This window comes from Macrotis lagotis, chromosome X (genome assembly GCF_037893015.1).
Source record: "Macrotis lagotis isolate mMagLag1 chromosome X, bilby.v1.9.chrom.fasta, whole genome shotgun sequence".
NCBI lineage: Eukaryota > Metazoa > Chordata > Mammalia > Peramelemorphia > Peramelidae > Macrotis > Macrotis lagotis.
Genome location: NC_133666.1, coordinates 557556023 through 557578489, shown reverse-complemented (window position 1 = coordinate 557578489; position 22467 = coordinate 557556023). Strand labels below are relative to the sequence as shown.

At 39.5% G+C, this 22467-nt stretch overlaps 1 protein-coding gene across 2 annotated transcripts in view; it reads left to right on the top strand.

Moving 5' to 3' along the window:
* The first annotated feature begins 20583 nt into the window (after window positions 1–20583).
* NCALD (neurocalcin delta) overlaps window positions 20584–22467 on the top strand; it is a 534430-nt gene continuing 532546 nt past the window's right edge. Inside the window, exon 1 of one of the 2 annotated variants that reach the window (XM_074200739.1) lies at window positions 20584–20641. The gene's annotated coding sequence lies outside the window, so the exon portion shown is untranslated. The remainder of the gene's footprint in view (window positions 20642–22467) is intronic. The other variant, XM_074200735.1, reaches the window with a different exon arrangement.

Genomic DNA, 22467 nt, shown 5'->3' with positions numbered 1-22467 from the left:
TGTCTGAGACTGGATTTGAACCCAGGTACTCCTGACTCCAAGGCCGGTGCTTTATCCACTACGCCACCTAGCTACCTCCAGTTGTGATGACTTTTACTGTTCCCCAAATCTAGCATTCCCGCCCCACCCCTCAGCATCTTGCTATATGGGACAACTCTTTGGATGAAGGAAAAAGGAGACATAGAATACTCTGATGATGTAAAAAAAGAAAATATCAATAAAAACTTACTTTTAAAAAATGATTTTGGTCCCTTTGCCACTATAGGTTTGTTAAATAAACACCTGATAATTCATATACTTGTAATCCTGACCACCTTTTTCAAGAGACAGGAAACTAATTATCAAAAACTTAGAGGCATCTATGTAGCTAAGGCAGGACTTCCCAGCTTTTGTGTCATGGACAATAATGTTTTTAAATGCATAAAAGAGAGGACTAAAAAAGGAAACCACTTATATTGAAATAGTCATCAGAAAATCTTTTTAAAGGTCATGGACTAGGGGTGGCTAGGTGGTGCAGGGGATAGAGCACCGGCCCTGGAGTCAGGAGTACTGCAGTTCAAATCTGGCCTCAGACACTTAATAATTACCTGGCTGTGTGGCCTTGGGCAAGCCACTTAACCCCATTGCCTTGCAAAAAACTAAAAATAAAAATAAAGTTCACAGACCCCAGATTAAGAACTGTGAGCTAAACTGATTTCCTTTTTGATTTTCCTTTAGAAATAATATTTCATACATACATTTCCTGTTGTCTTGAGATTTTTCTGAAATGGAAGTTGCAAGTTTACAAAAGTGTTCCAAGTAGCTTGAATGTTTTTATGTTTTAAGGTATAGAGTGAATTATTTAAGTGCTTATTATGTGCCAAAGTTAAGTGTTAAGTGATGGGGATGCAAAGAAAGCCAAAAACATTCCGATTATTAAGGAGCTCATAGTCTAATAGAGGCAACATCTTGTAACCAATTACATGCAAACAAAATATATCTTGTCTAATTATCTATATTTAAATATTTATATTTATAAATATATTTATAAATACTTATAAATACATTTATATGCTTTATATATACATATATATTTATAGATATCCTTTTACAAAATAAATTAGAAGAAAGGAATTAGAGTTAAAAAAAAAAGAATGGGAAAGGCTTCCTGAAAAAAATAGAATTTTGGCTGAAACTTGAAGCTTGCTAAACCAGGAGATTGAGAGGAGGAGGAAAACCTTTTCAGGGATTAGAGGACAAATACCTGGAGTTGGAGTTTCTTATATGAGAAACACATTTCCTGTTTTGTTTGAAAAAAGTGAAGGGGTTAAAATGGATGACCTCTGACTGCCTTCCAACTGTAGATCTATAATTTGTGATTGATGATAATTGCTTCATTAAACAGATGAGAAGATTGAGAACCAAGGAAGGATGGTGATTTGCTTAAAGTCAAGGTGGCAGGGTTGGGATTGGAACCCATAACTACTTATCAAATATTTACTATGTGTAAAACACTGATGCATCACTGAAAATATTTGGCAAATAGGTATTTAATCAATATTTATTGGAAGAATGAACAGCAATATTTGCTATGATTTTAATATGATATTGGATATTAATATTAATATCCAAGAAGTAGAATCTTTCTAGGATGGCAGAAATTCCCAAATGAAGATAGAATACTTACACTATGACACAGATCATAGTGTAAGTATGAAGTAAGATATGAAAGGTTAAGGAATGTATCCAGAAGTTAGAGATTTACAAACTTATATGACTTCATCCCATTGAAAACCTATGAGGTCTAACCAAAACTAAACTTGAAAAAAATGGACTATACATCAAAAATACATTTAGCATCTGATGTGATAAAAGTGTGATTTCATCAAGAATAAAGGAATAATTGTGAAAATTTGTAGATTAAATACTCATTCTTATAAAATAAATGACTACAACAAAAGGAAGACATTGTTGGAAAGTAAGTTTTTTTCTGATGCAAGAAGTTGTAAAGATTTATTGAATAAATTAATAAATTTATTGAATTTATTTTATCCCAGGTAATTTCAGTAAAACTGAAAAGAAAAACCCAGGAAAAAGCAAACATAGGTGAGCTAGGTGGTGTGGTGGATAGAGCATTGACCCTGGAGTCAGGAGGACCTGACTTCAAATCCAACCTCAGACATTTACCTAGTTGTGTGACCTTGTGCAAGTCACCTAACCCCATTGCCTTGCCAAAAAAAAATACCCAACCAAACAAGCAAAAAACCCAAAACAAACCCCAAAACAAACAAAAAAATGGAAGCAGTCTAGATGGGTTAGTTTTCTAAGATAAATAACCTGTTGGAAGGGCTAAGGTTATTTTTGGTTATTTTTTGAATAGCCTACAGTCGGTCACTTGACATTTTATTATTACTCCATGAGGAACATATATATATATATATATATATATATATATATATATATATATATATAATAGCTCATGTCCTACTACAACAAGCTCTAAATTCCTGAGTTGTATAAGAATGTATTTCTTTTCTTTTCTTTTTATTTTTTTGGTAAGGCAAATGGGGTTTAGTGACTTGCCCAAGGCCACACAGCTAGGTAATTATCAAGTGTCTGAGGCTGGATCTGAATTCAGGTACTCCTGAAACCAGGCTGGTGCTCTATCCACTGTGCCACCTAGATACCTCTAAGAATGTATTTCTTGAAGAAATGGCTTCTGCACTAGGGCTTAGGCAAGAGCTTTCAACTCTGTACTTTTAATTGGAGCAGGAAAGTTGACCTCTAAGTGTTTAAAGGTGAATCAATGATAGCATTTTTGATTCTGCTTGGAAGTGTCAAAGCCTAATTCTATCAAAGATGGCAAAAACTAGTGACAGTAAGGCTAGTACTGCCATGCTTATTGAATCAGAAACCAGAGATTTGGGCCAGGAATATTTTTGGACTGAAAACATGGAATTTAAGATAATAGGGAAGAATCTCCTAGAATATTAACAACAACAACCACAACCACAATAGAAAACTAAAAAATCACCTACTATGTAATAGACATATGTGGTCCTTACAACAACCCTGGGAGCTGGGTCCTATTTTTATGCTCATTTTTATGGTAGAAGAAACTGAGGTAGACAGAGTTTGTGACTTGCCAAGATAGTTACAACTAGTAAGTATCTGAAGTGGAATTTGAATTTGGGTCTTCTTGACTCTAGTCTCAACACTTTTTCTGATGTGTCACCTAGATGCTGAAAGAGATTATAGTTCTGTGAAACTGTCTAGGAGACATACAACCTAAAAGACTTTTCAAAACTAATAATAGTGACTTAAATTTACAGAAGAGAAAACTTTTTTTCCTTCAGGAGAGTTCAACTCTGTTTGCATCCATCCCATTCACTTTGATTGACCCTTCACATACAACATGCGGTCCTGCCTCAAATAGATGAGCAATTCATTCTATCTAGTCACTGTATAGTAATCATGGCACTTCCATTTAGTTACAAATGTCTGAGAAACAGTCTTACTGTTCTTTAACGTCATTAGAAAAATATTATTCAACAATTTCGAATAACATATCTATGTGATCTTTAGGAAACTAATAATCTATATTTTGACATTTTAGAAACATTAAATAAATAAAAACTATTCTCAGTATGAGATGTATCTAAAAACACAAATTTAATTAAGCAAAAAATTAAGGCATATCTTAAAAATGAAAAAGTAGGCTAACTGAAAGAAGGAAAGTGATCTGAAGTTTTTGTCCTTAAAATTGTCATATCTAGACTTTCAGGTTTTCCAGATGCAGGCCACTCTGACTAAAGTGATTTAGGGCTCAGGTTAGTAATCTAGTTCCTTCAGGCAGGAAATGTCCCATTGATATTTTTTTTCTGCAGGTCTTCTCAAAGTAATCACTGCTTGGGATTCTGATACCAATTTCTTCTCTGTGGGTGACCACCAAAGGAGTTCATCATGGATCAACCACTAGATAAACTTGAATCATACCTAGAGTGCCATGAACCATAACTATGAACTTATTTCAAGCATAGAAACCATGAGTTACAAATATGAAATTTGTGACAAGTATAGAAAACATCAGCTATAAAAAAGAACTTATCTCTCCTGTTCCTTTCCAGAGATCATCCTCCAATCATACTCATAGCTCAGATTCAGAGGGATACTTAAGCTGAGAAATTTTAACAGTTCTGACTTTTGTAAGCAAAGAGATATTAGAAAATTGGATGAAGAGGGAATGAAAAAAAGCTAAAAAGACAATGAATAAATTGGAAGAGAGGACCTATTTGTACATACTTATATGCAAGTTATCTCCTCCATTAGATTCTGAGCTTTTGGAGGAAAGAGACTTTTACTTTTCTTTGTATTTCCCAGAGCTTAGCAAACTTCTTGGTATATAAGTGATTATGTGACCTATGGGAAATCTTGACTTTACTTTCTATCCAGTAAGGCTAGTAATGTACCCACTTTGGCAGAGAAAGTAGAATACTTTCTCTTCATATCCTCTCCCATATTCTTGAACCCCGTAGGTATAGGCTGATTGTGTAGAAACCAGCAGAAGGTCATTCTATACAGACTCTACTGGATTAGGTTTTTCATCCTTGAGAATTTGTAAGTAATGTATTATCCTACACAAAGAGAAAGTGTCCTCATCTTCCATCTGATTCCTGAATCTTTGCTTTAGACCTGGCTTAGATACTGAAGAGAGCTACTCCATTGAACAGACCAGATACATCTGTTTTGTTTGTTTGTTTTTTGTTTTTTTGGCCAGACAATAGGGTTAAGTGACTTGCTCAAGGTCACACAGCTTAGCAACTACTAAGTGTCTGAGGCCAGATATGAATTCAGGTCCTCTTGACTCCAGGGCCATTGTTCTATCTACTGTGCCACCTAGCTGCCCCCAGAAACATCTGTTTTGAGGAACCATGGTATAAGAAAATTGCCAAGTTCGGGCAACTAGGTGGCACAGTGGATAGAGCACTTAGCCTGGAGTCAGGAATACCTGAGTTCAAATCCGGCCTCAGACACTTAATAATTACCTAGCAAGCCACTTAACCCCATTGCCTTGCAAAAAAAAAATCTAAAAAAAGAAAATTGCCAAGTTGGAAGGGAGCTCAGCATAAATTAGGGTTCAGCATATTCTCAACAAAAGACTTCCTCACAGGGCAGCTAGGTGGTTCAGTGGATAGAGAACTGACCCTGGGGAACCTGAGTTCAATTACAGCTTAATTTACTTAATGCTTACTTAGCTATGTGACCTTGGACAAATCACTTAACCCCATTGCCTTGCAAAAACAAACAAACAAAAAAAAAGACTTCCTACTACAATACAATTGACAAGGGCTTACCCAGCCTCTGCTTGAAGGCCTCTGAGGAGGGGCAACCCACCACTTCCAACCTCTTTTCCCTTTTGGAAAGCTCTAATTGTTAGGGAGTTTTTCCTGATATCAAGTCTGAATCTGCCTCCCTGTGTCTTCCACTCATTACTTCTGGTCCTACCTCTCAGGGTCAAGCAGAACAGGCCAATCCATGCAGCTGTCCACCACATGATAACCATTCAAATATATTCTTAAGATTAAGCATCCTCAGTCTTTCATCTGATTTTTTTTTTTAGGTTTTTGCAAGGCAATGGGGTTAAGAGGCTTGCCCAAAGCCACACAGCTAGGTAATTATTAAGTGTCTGAGGCCGGATTTGAACCAGGGTACTCCTGACTCCAGGGCCAGTGCTCTATGCACTGTGGCACCTTGCCACCCCTTTCATTTGATTTTCAACAAATCCTCATTTCCTAACATGACTATGAAATGCTATAGAAGATGTGATGGGGATATGGGCTATGTAGTGGTAGTGGTGGTGGTGGTGGTGGTAGTGGTGTGTGTGTGTGTGTGTGTGTGTGTGTTTGTATGTCCTGTTGGCAAATTGAGGACTGAGAATGCTGGGGATTGTTCTGACTGTCTGGGCTGGCTTTATAGTCTTATTTTTAAAAAGACGTTCTTAGAAGTGAGCAGGAAGCAGGAGCTAATCTCTCCTGGACAGGGCAAGGCTAAGTAGATAAGAACAAAATGCAGGAACTGTTATCAGACTGTGTAAATGAAAGAAGGCTCCTGTTACAGTCATAAAATATTTGAGGACTATCCTCACTCTACTTATAGAATGAAGCAAGACTATGGGTACTGATGTAATTGGGTTGTTCCCTTTGTTGAAAAGGAAGGGTCAGGGTTAGTGATTTGGGTTTATAAAGGAAGTGACTGCAATATACCACATTTTCACCTCTATCTCTATGATAGGTCAGTCCTCCAGTAAACCCCAGATTAGGGTTTGTTTTTTTTTTACCTAAAAGCCAAGAAAACTGTTCTCAAGACTTGATTATTCCAGGTTACTAAGGTTCAAGTTACTTGTTGACTCAACTTCCTAATGACTCAGACTATATTAACAGAGGCTTCCTCTTTACCTAAGACCCACCCACATCTTTGTTGAGTGTCCTTTCTATGCTTTGTGAATTGATAATTGATTTATGAAATTATGAAATGGGACAGACATGCTGGTTCTTTGGGTACTCTCAGGAAAAGACCATGATGGCAGCAGGAAGTGAGGTTATAATCACACTTAAGGCATAGTGGATGAATGGGAACAGAAAATATAGAGATGGTGAAAATGGGCTTAGAGACTGACAGCATGGGGATGGGGTAGTGAAGGAAGACAGGAAGCAAGAAGAAGATGAGAGGGAAAGGTACAATATCATTCACTTACACAATCATAGATTAAAGTTGGGAGCAGTATGGATGCAATGTAAGTAGAAGAGCATTGGGGATAGTTTGGGATGAGGAGAGGTGATGATAGGAGTTTGAGATTTCACTTTTATGCAGGTTTTTTTTAATGGGAAGAGAATAACTCTTGTCTGTGAGATCTTGGGATTGTTTCCTCAATTCTTATCATCTCTAAATTGGAGATTAAACTTTAAAGTTAACATATCTATGCCATCTCTAGGTTATCATTAGTCTAGATGGCTTATCTTAATATAGCACATATCACCAGGATATGATTGTTGCTTAATGCTGTAAATGATGTTCCTTTGATCTCTGTGACAGTTTGTATATGACTTCTGGATATTCTTTTGCAATCCATCTTATTGCTTATTATTGATACTTTATAATGGCTATTAAATAATTTTTATACTGAATAGAAAGTGGGGTGATCAAGGGGCCAAGAATGAGATATCATTTTAACATACTATGACTAAATAAACCTTCATCTAATACCATTTAAAGGTCTAGGGTCAAATATCGGGTCTGTTACTAGGAGACATCCTGAGTCAGGCTCAAGCCAGAATAGACTCCTAGAATCCCTAGTTCTTTTCAAAACTCAGATCAAAACCAATCTCCTACAATAGGTCACTTCTGATTTCTTCAGTTGCTGTTGCCACCCTCCCTACCCTAATTAGATTGTATTTACCAAATATATTTGTGTTTGTGTGTGTGTGTGTGTGTGTGTGTGTGTGTGTGTATGTATTCCTGTCTTCACATATCTGACAATTGGTCAACCAACATTTATCTGAAGAGCTAGAATGTAGAGGAAACCATTTTTTCCCATGATATTCCATCATACTTTTGGAGAACTGTAATTGCAAAGTTGTTTTTTGTTTGTTTGTTTTGTGTGGTTCCAAAAATGTTGGATTTGAAAGTCAGGGAACCAGGTAAGTTCCACTTATCAATTATGTGACCATGGCTTAACAATCTCTCCTTATCTATTAAATAAATTAGATGACACCTAAAGCAACTTCTAACTCCAAATCATTGATTCTATGGCCTTATATCAATGCTAAATTTACCTCTTCATAGCTACTAGCCCTGCTCTCTGGTGCCAAGAAAAATGAATCTAAATCATTTTCACTGTGACAATCCTTCAAATATTCAAAGATGGCTGCTATGTCCCTCTGTTTTGTTCTTCAGACAACATATTCTATTTGCTTCAAATGATTCTCATATGACATGAACTTGAGGTTATTTACTCCTAAAGGCATCCTATTCTGGATATTCTTCATCAGTGTTCTTCCTGAAATGTAATACCCAAAAGTAAAGACCATACTCTAGACCATACCAGAGTGTTGGTCATACTCAATTTGCCTATCACCTCCCTAGGTCTGGACACCATCCTTCCATTGTTCAGTCTAAGATTCCATTAACTTTCACAGATGCCATATCACATTGTTAACCAATATTGATCTCACAATCCCTTAAACCACCAGCTCTTTCTTTTTTTAGAAACTTACTTATGAAATTGAATTTTATTTAAGAGGTGTTTGAGCAACAGGCTTGAGATGGACAACAAAAGCGTTAAATCTTGGACCCCAGCAGAGAGCCCTAAGGGAACATGATGAGCACTCGATAAATAAAGAAAATGACATTAAGTAACCAGGATCTATGAAGTACCACTTTGCCACATGGATACTTCACTACTTTTGTGCTTTAAGTCTGAGAACACTCTCACCAGGAATTTTGTGTGTCTGTAGGGGTAGGGGGAAAGGAAGAGTGTCCTCTAAATTTGGGAGAATATTTTGTATCTACTGTTCTTAATAGATCATCTCATTAAATACATTATCTAAAAGCTTATTGAGGATAATCAATGGAAGTACAATGATGGGGGCTCATAAGCAACATCACTAAAAGTTCTAACTCCTAAGGGTGACTCTTAGAAATCTTTGGAATGTAGTAATCGCTTCTTTTCTTGGAGACTTGGTTCACCTATACAAGTTAGAAATAGATAAATACTTCTAGAGAAGGCGTTGTACACATTTAGCCGACAAACATAATGGATGAATGAAAGAAACTTTGAAGTCATGAAATATTAGAGGTAGAAGGGACTTTAGAGAAAAATAGACCTACCTCATAGGATTTGGGTAGGAAAATTATTCTGGACATAATTTAATCCAACCCATTCACTTTACAGATGAAGAAATTGAAACCCCCCAAAAGTTAAATGACTTGCCCAAGGTAACAGAACTTACAGTTTACAATGTTCCTGATTCCAGCCTAACTTTCAATTTACTGTGTAACCTAGCTGACCCACAAACTCTTATTTCTGATTACATATCCTTTGGTAGCATGACAGACATTGTTTTGAATTCTTTGAACCATGAGCATGACCAATCATGTCTATTCTTATATTCTTAGGATAAATGATTGCTTGATGGCACTTGAGGATATTTACAACCTAATGAAGAGGCAAAAAATTCTGGATATAGATTCTGGGTGCCTTAGTACATTGCATAGCAAAGCAACATAAAAAAAAACTTGATTAGAATTTCATTCATTATGCATCCCTTCTCCTTACCACTAATGGTAGAAAAGAAAATACCATGAAGACTAGAGCAATCATATAGATAAATGTTCTGAAATACAACTTTGCCTTGTTAAGACCAGACCTTACGTCTCCCAGTCTGATAATGACAGTCAGCAGAGGTAGTAAACAGCAAAATCCTGGAAGTCCACTCCTAGCATCACTGGTTTTTGTTCTCCAAATATAGTCCTGTTAATGTGTCAGTGATGGTTAGAATTATTTGTGTGACTCATTGGGTTTACAGTTTTCTAATCCCATTAGGAAAAGGACCAATATGGTAGCTAATGGAAACCTTGGAGAGCCAGTGAAGGAGGGCATGACCCTGCTCAAACCTCTCATTCTCTTGCTAAGAAGCCTGGAGGTTTTCTTTTCTATATAAGATGCCTGATCAAATGCATGAAAATAAATGTAACCAATTAAGCTTGCTTATTAACTCTTTGCAATTGAATGAATTAATTTCAATGAATAAAATATTAAAAACAGTTTTTCATTTTCTCCTTTCAGGTTCCTATCTGGATTGTTTTGTCCAGTCATTATCCTTTATTTTTCCTCTTATGTATAGTTTGTATATACTATATTTTCTATTTGTTTTTCTTACTGGGTAGCATTTCTTAAAGGGGCAACTAGATGGCACAGTAGGTAGAATGCTGGGCAAATGTATGACCATGAAAAATCAATGAACTCTATTTGCCTCAGTTTCTTCATCTATAAAATGAGCTGGAGAAGGAAGTGGCAAAGCACTTCCAGTATCATTGCCAAGAAAACCATAAATGAAGCCACAAAGTATTAACTATGAAGTAACATATTTTGTAAAGGTATTTCATATTTCTTTGTATTCTTTGCCCTTATTGCTAAAAATTTTTTTACATGTAATTTTAAAAAATAAAATATTGGAAAGGGGAAAAAAAAAACCTGTGTTCATTACATAATACCAGATAAGGAAGGGCAATGATTAGGTTGAGGGGTGGCCAAGAAAATTTATGGTAGTAACATTCAGAGAAGAAAGAAACATTTGACTAGAACATCATTCCTTTTAAGTTTATTGATTGGAGTTGATAATGTATTCTCTGAGAATAAAAGGGATCACAAGTATCACAATTCAGTTCACCCCCTAGTATATAGACAGAAATGGGTGGAGTATGTAGAACCAAATCTGGATCTGGTCAGGAAGTCTCCCAAATTAGTAATAGGAGCAGGGAAGCATAAGTGAGAGATAACAGGAAGGAAATAGATTTGGGACATTATCAAGTTTAGGACAAGTTCCTTTGCCTGAACTCAGTCCTGAGGCAAGAAAGGGGAAATCCACATACGTTGTGCTAAGAGGAGTAGACCAGGAATGTCTCCTAGTTCTGTGGAGACAGGAATCACAGGGAGACAACAGTGTCATAAGGAAATCTATGGAAAATATTGTTTATTCAAAGATTTCTGGGAAATCGGTTCTTCAAACTTGCCTCACTCATGCAGATAATGGAATTTAATTGTTACCGACAAAAAAAATTGTTTAGCTAGAAAAAGGACTTTCTAATTGTATTATAAATCACTTTTGTTATTTTGGTCTTTTTCTATGTATTTCATGAATAAATTTTAGTATAATAGTATAGCAAATTTTAATATTTATAAAGTTACTAGGGCAGCTAGATGGTGCAATGTATCTTGTGCTGAGTCTGTAGTCAGGAAGACTTATCTTCCTGAGTTCAAATCTGGTCTCAGACACCAACTAGCTATGCGACCCTTGCCAATTCAGCTAACCCTATTTGCCTCATCTGTAAAATGAACTAGATAAAGAAATGGCATACAAACTGTCAATATCTTTGCCAAGAAATCCCCAAATGCTTCACGAAGAATGGGACATGACTGAATAATAATAATAATAATAATAATAATAACAACAACAACAACAACAAAGTTATTCTTATTAAATTTTTTTTAAAGTTTGTTTTGTTAAAAAAAAACTAGAATGTCTGTCAGATTCCCAAATACCATCCAGATTGGAGGAAATTGTTACAAACTACCAAAGTCTTCCATCTTGTAGCCACATGAAGTAATTGTTCCTGAATGAGAGTGCTGAGGTAAGTAAACCTCCTAGATTTGTGATTTCTGAGCCTTTCTATTTTTAGAATATAGATCCAAAGAGGAATGCAACATTTCAAACAATGGTAATATGTTATAGTTCTATTTTGTGGTTTTAATCCCAGTTTATAATTGAATATAAAGGTTTTATGTTTCACCTATTTTCTAAGACTTTGAGTCTTGCCTTTGACAAATGAGTAATGTACCAGATCCACTGAGCTAATGAAATTACTTTAACCAAAGATTCCTGCTGTGATAGGGATGCCCCAAAATGTCACTAATGAAACACACTGAGCAGGCCAGTGGATGGTAAAAAAAGACAAGCTCTAGCTTTTTGTACCCACTGTCACTGCAGAGAAACAGTTTTACTCCTTTCTATGGAGAGCAGTGACCCTGTAGTATGCATCAGTTGTACACTAGGAGGGACATGTGGGTGTATGGGGTAATCTACTGCAATGAAAAGTCCCTTTTGGATTTGGGGGATGTGTCTAGGGAGGCACTGAAGATAGGCTGTAATGAAAAACCTCAAACTAAATTGTAGACCTGAGAGGGGATGTAAAAATTCGTTACTGCTATAAGATGTAGAATTTTAATAGTATTTTTTTTATTTACATGTAAAGAAATTCATTAAAAAAGTTCTAAATTTTCTTCTTCCCTTCCTTTTCCCTCCCCTCCCTAATATAGGAAGCAATTTGATATAGATTATATATGTGTAATAAAATAAAAATATTTCCATACCTGTCATGTTGTGAAAGAAGAAAATTTAAAATAAAAAAATAAAGTAAAAATAGTATGCTTTCATCTGCATTTGGACTCCATTGATTCTTTCTCTGGATGTGAATAGTATTTTCTATCATGAGTCCTTTGGGATTGCCTAGGATTACATTTCTGAGAATTTATTAATTCATAGTTGATATAATATATTGCTATAATGTGTACAATGTTCTTCTGGTTTTGCTCATTTCATTTTGTATCAGTTCATACAAGTCTTTCCAACCTGCTTGGTCATTTCTTATAGCACAGTAATATTCCATTACATTCTTATACCACAGTTTGTTTATTCATTCCCCAATTGCTAGGCATTCCCTCAATGTCTAGTTCTTTGCCAGCACAAAAAAGGACTGCTGTAAATATTTTTGTTCATGTGGGCCCTTTTCTCTTTATGATCCCTTTGGGAAACAGATCCTAATAGTGATAATCCTGGGTCAAAGGAATGTATAGTTTGATTGCACTTTGAACATAATTAGGAAATAGAGTTGTGAAGGATCTTAAGGCCTTTAGAGATCCTACGGTGGGAAGAAAAGAAAGGAGGGGGAAGGACAAGAAGGGAGGGAGAGGAGAGAGAAGTAAGAAAGGAAAGGAAGCGGGCAATTGAGAGGAAAATAGGGGAGGAAGGGAAAAGAAAGAAGGAAGAGGGAGAAACAGGGAAATGTAAGGTAAAAAAGAGGGGAAAAGGAGAAGTGAGGGAAGAGGAATAAGGGAGGAGAGGAAAGGGAGGAAGAGGAGAAGAAGGGGGGGAGGGAAGAAGAAAGGGAAGAGGGCCTAGAAGGAGGGAAGGAGAGATGAAAGAGAGATGTAGGCAAGAGAAAAGTCTAGAATTTGCTAATTAAGATTAGTGTTAACTCCTCAAGGGGATATGATAATGTGGTGAGTTTCCAGTAACACAGAAAAAGCATAGCAGGAAATTTCTGTGGGCAGCATCTAGGAATAACTATGAAGAGTATACTTTCAATTTAAGACCCAGATGATGGAACTAAGTCCCAGAGGAAAAGGGACTCAACATCCCCAGGGACCTCTGAAATAGAAAAGAGAGAGCTTAGCCTAGGGCAGATCTTTCATGGGACTGAAGGACTACTTTGGAGAAATTCTAATTAAATTGAGAAATATGAGCAATGTCAATCAAGCAGTCAAGTAATGTTTATTAAGCACTTGTTCCATGCCAAGCACTGCGCTACATGCTGGAGATAAAAAGGAAGGCAAAAGACAGTCCTTCCTCTAGTCCAAAAAGGAGGCAATGTGCAAAGAGCTGTGTATATTTATACAGGATAAATTTGGGATAATCACAGAGGGAAGGAATTAGGATTAAAGAAGAATGGAATAAATTTCTTGTAGAAGGTAAGACTTTAGCTAAGATTTAAAGGAAGTCAGGAGAGAGAAGTGGAGACAGGAAGGGGGAGTTCCAGGCAAGGTGGACAGCTATTGAAAAATACTATCAGGAGATGGAGAATCTTATTCCTAGTGTCACTGGATCATAGAGTACAGGGATGGGTGATATATAAAAAAACTGGAAAGTTAGGTAGAGGCTAGGATACTGAGGATTTTAAAAGCCAAAGATGGGATTTTTATCTTTTTTTTTTTTTTTAGGATTTTAGGCAAACAGGGTTAAGTGGCTTGCCCAAGGCCACACAGCTAGGTAATTATTAAGTGTCTGAGACCGGATTTGAACCCAGGTACTCCTGACTCCAGGGCCAGTGCTTTATCCACTATGCCACCTAGCTGGCCCCCTAGGATTTTTATCTTTAATGCAGGAGGGCAATAGAGAGCCACTGGAGTTGATTGAATAGGATAGTTAATATCAGACTTTCACTTTAGGAAGATTAATTTGATAACTGAGTGGAGATGGACTGGATGGGGAAGAGAGTTGAGGCACAGGGACCAAACAGAAAGCTACTGCAATAGCTAAGGTATAAGGTGAAGAAGACCTGAACCAGGGTGATAGCAGCATCACAGAAGAAGATGGGTTCCATATGAGAGATATCATGGAGAAACAATTGCATTTGGCAAGGGTTGAGAGAATGATGAGTCAAAGATGACAGCTAGTTTTGAGCATGGGGACTGGGAGGACGGTGGTTCCCACCACAGTTAAGGAAAATTAGGAAGAGAGGAAACTATAACAAGTTCACTTTTTGACGTGTATTTGTGGCTCACTTTTATTTTGTACAGGGATCAATCAAAAAACATTGATATTATGTACCAGGTTCTATGCTAGGTATAAATGATAGAAAGATTTAAAAAAATAGTCCTTGACCTCAGGAACTTGTATATGTGTATGTCTGTGTGGATGTGTAAAGACAAGAACATACATATACAGATAATATATCCAAGATAAATACATATTAAGTTTTGAAGGCAAGGGCAGTAACATCTGGACTGGAGGACTAGGAAAGGTTTCATGCTGAATTGTGCTTAAGCAGAGTCATGAAAGAAACTAGGAACTCTAGGAGGTAAAAGAAGAAAAGGAATGAATTTCTGGTGAGGGGAAGAGCTGCAACGAGGGGAGAAAGAATATCCTGCTTGAAGATCATTGAAAAGGCCAGTATGGTTGGACCACAAAAAAAAGCATGAAATGGAGTAACTTGTATTTAAGATTGAAAAGGGAGGTTGAGGTCAAGTTGTAAAGAGCTTTGAATGACAGAGGAAATGATAGACAATCACTGGAGTTTATTGAATAGGAAAGTGACATGATCAGACCTTGAGAAGATCCCTTTCCTAACTGTGTGGATAGGCTGGAGAAAAGAAAGAGGAGTCCAATTAAGAAACTATTGTCATAATTTAATCAAGAAGTTATGGAGGTTTAATGATAGTGTAAGTGGAGCAGATGCTCATGTAAAAGAATTGAAGGTAGAAATGACAAGTTTTGCTAACTGAATGAATATAAGGTAGGAGGGAATGAAGAGTCTAGGAAAATACTGAGGTTTTGATCCTAGGAGAAAGAATAGGGGTGCCTTTAAAAGAAGTCTAGGATAATATTGAGGTTTTGGTGCCTTTGAAAGAAGGAAAATTTGGAAGAGAGTAGTTTGGTAATGGAGGTGATGGGGGGACAATGAGGTCACTGAAGGCCATAGAGTCCAACTTCCTCATTTTACAGATGAAAAGGCCCTCAGAGAAAGTTTAGTCACAAAGTTAATATCTGTTTTTCTTGTCTCTATTGTACCATCTAAATACTTTAAGTATTCTGCAAGATGCCTAGTTGACAGTATATTTAGTTTGAAATGCCCATTAGTTAGTTGGTAATGTAGGACTGGGGCCCAGGAGAAAGACTAGCTGCTTTACACTGTAGGAAAAAAAATTGTGCATTTGAACACACCTGGAATATGCTTTTTTTTTTTTGTTTTGTAGAGAAAAGAAATAGGAGACAGCAAGAGCACCTTTTTTCTCCTCCTTTACTCTTTTCATTGCAGTCCAGTTATCAGAGAGAAGTGGCCTTGGGAAAGCCAGTGGGAGAGTATGCTACTTGGTCCTCTCTGGGATCAATGTGCTTTGTCACACCCCATCATTGGATAGCTATTTAGTCAGGAAGCATCATAGATACATGATTCACAAGAAGTATACACACGGAGACTTTTCCTCCTTTAAGGAATAAAAAACTTCAGTCTCTTTTACTTCTTTTTTGTAGAGATTGAATATTTCCTGAATTTTGAGAACGTCGTTGTCAGAACTGCTTTAAGTGGCAGAATGTAAAAGGCAAATACCAAATGGCAGGCTTTTCCATTTAAATCACCTTCACTCCACTTCCTGAAAAACTTCAACAGCACATTTTAATCACTGCCTGATTCTTCAAATGTGTCAGAAAGTTAGCTAACCTTAGAGAAAACTGCCCAGGCAAAGGAAAAGTCATACAGTCATGGGAGATATTTGCCCCAAAATAGCAATTAAGAAATTGGTATTCATAGTTTTGAGGGTTATAAGGATGAGACTCAGAAAAGGTAACTAGGCCTACTTTCCTATTATGTATAGTCTCAAATACTGCAGTGGTTCAGCAAGCATTTGTCATTATGTTCTAAATGCTAGGAATTGTTGTAGTTATTTGTCCGTAGTTCTCAAAGGACCAATGACATCAAGAAGGTGATGTCATGACTTGTAAGTGACTTGGATTTAAGTGAGGGTGTGCTGTGCAAAGCCACTAGCTTCATTCTCTCCTCCAGAGTCATCTGAGTCAAATGGCATGACATGGATCAGATGACTGGAGATGACCCCAGATGCAGTGGAGAGACCCTGACATTTTTCAGTTAAGGTTTTTCCTAGGTCTCAGTTTGAGGTAATACTCATTTGGTGATTTAAGGTTGGTAAGAAATGAATCAAAAGATGAACTTGTTTGCCAAAAGAGAAAAAAAAGAGAAAAAAGGGGAAAAAGGAAAAAATCAATTTGAGAGGGTAATGAAAGGTAATTTTAAAGGGGAAGGTTTGGAAGAGGGCACTAGAGCACACCTCCTGCAGTAGGTGGGATTTAAGTTGAGCCTTGAAGAAAGTCAGGGAAAGGAAGAGGCAGAGGTGAACGAGCATTCTAGGCATGGAGACAGCCTCCCCCCCCCCCCCCACCAAAACAGGAGATAGAGCATCTCCTTGGTGATGAAGATATTGTCTTTTGCTCTTGAAGAATACCATAACATCAGGGAGGTGGTTCAAAAGCAAGTGAACTGGATTTGAGTGTGTGTGTTGGGGGCGGGTCGTTGCATTAAGTCACCAGCTTTGGAGTCGTCTGGGTCTGGTGGCCAGATATGGATCAGGACAACCAAAGATGGCTCTGGATGTAAGAGTTTGTAAGGGTTAAGTGACTTGACCAAGTTCACACAGCTAGTAAATGTCTGAGGTTGGATTTGAATTCAGGTCCTCCTGACTCTGGGACTGACTCTCTACTACCCCCTCTTAATTACCCTTTCTGGTTGGAGGAAGTAAGGATTTAAACTGCATAATCCAGTGCAATGGTTTAATGTTAGGGTAATCTCTACATCAATAGGCTCCAACTCCTTCTCCTTTGGGCTCTCATCTCCTTCAGATGCCTAGAGCCCTCAAACTACTCATTGATCCCCCCCCCCCCAGTTACCTACTGTTGTGCCTGACACTGGGGGGGTGACTATACTATACATCTTTTGCTCTCCCATCAGGATTTTCTGAGCAGCCTACACTGAGCCTCAATGACCTGACAAACAACACCATTTTAGCAGGGGTGTTAATGGGGGATAATGTATTATGGCTCTCCACTTTTACAATTAAACCAATATTTTCAAAGTCATCTCCCAAAGAACCAGAGTATTTGCAATTGGCAGTTCAGTTAAATTCACCAAGGACCTAGTATGAGCAAAGTACTGCAAAGATACAAAGAAAGGAATTGAAAAACAACTTGTCCTCAAGAAATTTTTATTCCAGAGAGAGAGGGAATTAAGCACTCCAATAATGCATGAGTAAAAGATACTTTGAGAAAGAAGAACTAAGGACTTGGGGGGATCAGGAAAGGTTTCTCTAAGGAGGTGGTGCAATCCAGTCCAGGGTAAAGAGGGAATCCATTCTAGGGACAGAGACTGGTGTTAGAATGCTGAGTTTGACCTGGGTTCAAATCCTACCTCAGACACTTAATAATTACCTAGCCATGTGACCTTGGGTAAACCACTTGACCCCATTGCCTTGAAAAATCTAAAAAAAAAAGAATGCTGAGTTTGGGGAACAAGATTCTTGTAATTGGAGCACTACATTGTGGGGAATGGGAGTAGGGGAGGAGAGGGGAGTATGACTGAGGATTTACCAACCAAACATCATTAGTGTTCACTCTCCAGCAGAGGGTGTCATAGGATATGAATCCTATCAGTCTGTTTGCTACTGAATTCTCCCAACTGAACAATGGAAAGAGGACCATTGCTACCAACAGGATTACATTGAAAACTTCCATATCCTAGGGAGTTCATGGGCCAAACTCTCAAATATTCAAACATGTAAGATATATATACTTATTACACTAGTTTGTAAACTCTTGGCAGGCAGGGAATATCTTTTGCTTCTTTTTTGTATCCCCAACAATTTGCATGGTTTGGTGCACTATAGGTACTCAATAAATGCTTATTGAATGAATGTAAGAGTGAAAGGGTCATCCTCTATGCCTTCCAAAACCCTAGCTCCATCCTCAACTGAATTTACATTGGGCATAAAAATGAGAGACTGATTTGAGGGGAAAGATTGGTTCTGGGTTAGAGGTGGGACAGTTTAGGACAAAGAATGAGAGAATATCATTGTCCTGGGACAGAAGTGGCAGCTGCAATGGAAAAGGGAGAGGTGGGGCAGCTCTGGGTAGATCAGGGAAGGAATAAAAGGCTCCAGGATTGTCCAGGGGACTGTTTTGGGGAAATAGTGAAAGGCAATGTTGGTTGGTACCAGAGTTGCCCTACCATAATTATAGTGCTGAAAAACCAATACTTAGAAACTGTAAGCAGGATAGGTTTTCCTGAAATATGAAGCATGGTAGAATACACAAAAAGAGTAGTGTACACTAATGAGATAACATGGAAAAGTATTTGCAAACCTTGAAACACTATAAATGCTAGCTATTATTATTAAGCTTGGAAAGGCAGGGTGTAGCTAGATTTAGATCAGCTTTAAATGTCAAAAATGAACTTGTAGTTACAGGGAGCTGAGTGACATGGTCAGGACTGTTTTTGGATGATAACTTTGGCAGCTGTGTGAAAGAATTGGAAAGAGGAAAGACTAAAAAGAGGATTAGAAGTCAATTATGGGGGCAGCTAGGTGACGCAGTGGATAGAGCACCGGCCCTGGACTCAGGAGTACCTGAGTTCAAATATGGCCTCAGACACTTAATAATTACCTAACTGTGTGGCCTTGGGCAAGTCACTTAACTCCATCGCCTTGCAAAAAACTGAAAAAAAGAAAAAAGAAGTTGATTACAATTGTCCAGGTGAGAGCCAATGGGACTTGAATTAAGGTGGGATCCTATGAATGGAAGGCAGGGGCACATGGTGAAGATATGAAGAAAGGACTGAAAAAATTTGATGACTTGGAGAAAGAGGTAATGAGAAGGAGAAATTCAGGATGACTCTTGGGTGAATGGTAGGACCAGGGTGTGTCTTCACTAGAAACAGAGAAGCTTGGAGGAGAGACAGGCTAATGAATTCTATTTCCAGCTTGTGGAGTTTGAGATACTTACCAGATGTCTCATTGGAGAAGTCCAATAGGCAGCTGGGAATGTGAGACCAAAACCCAGGAGGGAGATTGACTGGATATACATATTTGAAGCATAGAAATAATGATTGCTCTCACAGGAGGAGACCAGGAAAAGTGAGAAAGGAGAAAGTCTAGATGAGGGGTTCATAACTTAGTTTGTGAACCTAAAAATGTAACTAATGTAATTGTTTTCTTTGTAAATTTATGTATTTTATTTTATGCCTTTAAAACCATTATTCTGAGAAAGAATTCCCCAGCCTATCAGAGGAATCCCTTGACCCCCCCCCCCTTCCCGCCCCCAAATTAATCTTTGATGGATTCTCTCATTCTATGAGGGACAATTTGGGGCTGTCTGCAATGGAGAATACCATCTGTATCCAGAGAAAGAACTGTGCAGTTTGAACAGAAGGAAGGGACAATATCTTTTACTAATCAGAGTATAAAGAGGTCGAGGAAATTTTAGAGTTCCTCACTTTACAGATGAGGAAAACTGAGGGCGAGAGAGAGAGAGAGAGAGAGAGAGAGAGAGAGAGAGAGAGAGAGAGAGAGAGAGAGAGAGAGAGAGAGACAGGCAATTTAGTGTTTCAAGGTTTACAAATAGTTTTCCATGTTTTCTCATTAGTGCACATCACTCCTTTTTTGTATTCTCCGGTGCTTCACATTTCAGGAATACTACCCTGCTTACAGTTTCTAAGTACTGGGTTTTCAGCACAATAATTATGGCAGGACAGCTCCGGTACCACCAGCGACGAGTAGCACTTGTCATTCAAATGGCATTGAGAGTAGCAAACCGTGCTTGGTTAGGATGCTCAGAAATTGCAATGGCTTTCTTCAGGATGCCACAGGTATCCCGCAATTCAGACGGAGCTCACTGCAATGTGCAAGGGACTTGCAAGGCAGTCCTGGGGCGAACTTGCAGGAGAATTTGCTTCCCTGCTCTCTGTTCCCCGACTAGCCTCAGCTTTTGTGGGGTGGGGTGGGGTGGCGGACCCCCTCAGCCTGCGGCTCTCCGGCCACTTCTCGCCTGGGAGGGCTCGGTACATAGTGACCCCCCGCGCGCCCTTCTAATGCGTCCCCAGCGGCCCCTCGGGAGCTTCCAGCCCAGGCTGGGGCGGGAGATGTGGGCCTCTGGAGCCCGAGGGAGGGGAGCGGGGGGCTGGCTGGGGGGCTGGCCGGCTGCAGGGAGGGGGCCCGGCGCGCCTGCAGCGGCCGGGGGGAGGCGGGCGGGGGGAAGGCGCTGGCACTGCCGCCACGCCGCCGCCTCTCTCCGGGTGACAGAGGCAGACGCCGGGAGCCACCGTGGCGGTGAGTGGCAGCGTGTCCTGCTCCTGGGTCCGAGTGCCCAGGCAGAGTTGCGGCCGGGGCGGGGCTGGCGGCTTTAGGGGTGGTGGGAGAATGGAGCGGCGGCAGCTGCCCCTGCTGTCGGTGGGTGGGTGGGTGTGCGAGCGGGGGGGAAGCCCGGCCCCCCAGACCCTCTCAGTTAGCAGCCACCATTGTGCACCCACTCTTTCCCCAATTTTTTTTGGGGGAAGCAGAAGGAAAAAAAAAGGGGGGGACTAGGTGTTGGCCAACAGGAGGGAACTTCGGGGCGAGACGTGCAAAACCCGAGGCAGGAGGGGGACCTAGTGCTTAGGGTCAGTTCTTGGGGCGTAGCAGAGAGATCGCAAAGCCCCTGAAAGTAGGAGTGCATCTCTCTGGGGACAAGGGGGGGCAGGGCTCGGGCACACAGCTGGTTTCCTCGTTCCTGGAGCTGGAGCCCAGGGACGCTGGAGAGGGAAGGGGCGGCCAAAATCCCGCCCTGCCCTGGCTGAATGAGCACCGAGCCGGACCCCGGCGCCTTCCCCTTAGGGACCCCCGTCAGGGGCCCGACTGTGGGGTGCCTGGCGCGGGAGAAACGGCAAGGATGGGATCGGGGGTGCTTTCTGGATTGGAATGGAAAGGAGCTGAGAGACAGAGTCAGGGGCAGAGAGAGAGAGAGAGAGAGAGAGAGAGAGAGAGAGAGAGAGAGAGAGAGAGAGAGAGAGAGAGAGGCGGGGAAGGAAGTATGCATTCTAGGCTTCTGATGCAGGACTTGGAACATGGGTTAGTTGTGCTGTCAGGGACCCAGGGGAAGGGGCGTGTTGGGAAGCTGTGTGTCTCATTGCAGGCCGGTTTATTTTTAGGTGCCAGAGAAGCAGGATGTGTAAAGCGGGTTGTAGCAGCCGAGAAGGTCAGGAGGTCTCTTTGTCCGCAGGAAATGAATTCGTTTTCTTGAAGCAAATGAGAAAAATTAAGGGGTAAAAAAGCCCAATTGCAGTCAGAAGTTCTTTCCAGCTCCGTCGTTTACCTCAAACGTGTTTGTAGCTGCAGCTTCTAGGGCTAAACTCTGGCTGCAAAGATGTGTGGCATCTTCTCAGCAGTGATGTCAGTGTAACTGAGAAGCAACTTCTCCAGGGTTTCAGGCTCTCTGAAGGGAGTAACATCAGCTTGCTCAAAGTTTTCTCAGTTCCAGTTTCAAAAAGAATGAAGGCAAGCTGCATAGCTCCTGCCGTTTATTAGTTCTCATAAGTATTTTTTTTACAGATGAGATGATCCGCTCTTACAAGAACCCTGGATTTTAGCCTGTTCCTACATTTCCAGAGGTGGCTAAGGAAGGGATTGAGATTATCTAGGTCAGAGTCTTGAAAGAACTTCCAGCTACTATAAGAAATCCCCTGGACTACACTTGGGTTTTCATAGTGCTCGGTAGTCTTGGTGCGGAAATTATTAAATTCATTGTTTAAAATCTACAACTTTTAAGTTTTCAGAATGGTCTGGGGCACAGAGAGCTTAATTGTTCAAAGTTACTCAGCTGGTTACCACAGCGCCCAAGTATGGACTCCTGAATTCCAGGCCACTTCTCTAGCTAATACTTCAGGAAACTAGGTGCCACAATATAGAGAGTATCTAACCTGGAGTCAGAAAGCTCAGAGTTCAAATCCAGTCTCAGACATATATGTTGTTCCTTCCTGAGATTCCTCATCTGGAAAATGAAGGTAGTGGTGGCACCTATCTCCCAGGGTTATTGTGAGGCTCAAATGAAGAAATGATTGTAAACGTATTTATGGTACCTGGTACACACTCAGTATTATATGAACATTATCAATTATTAC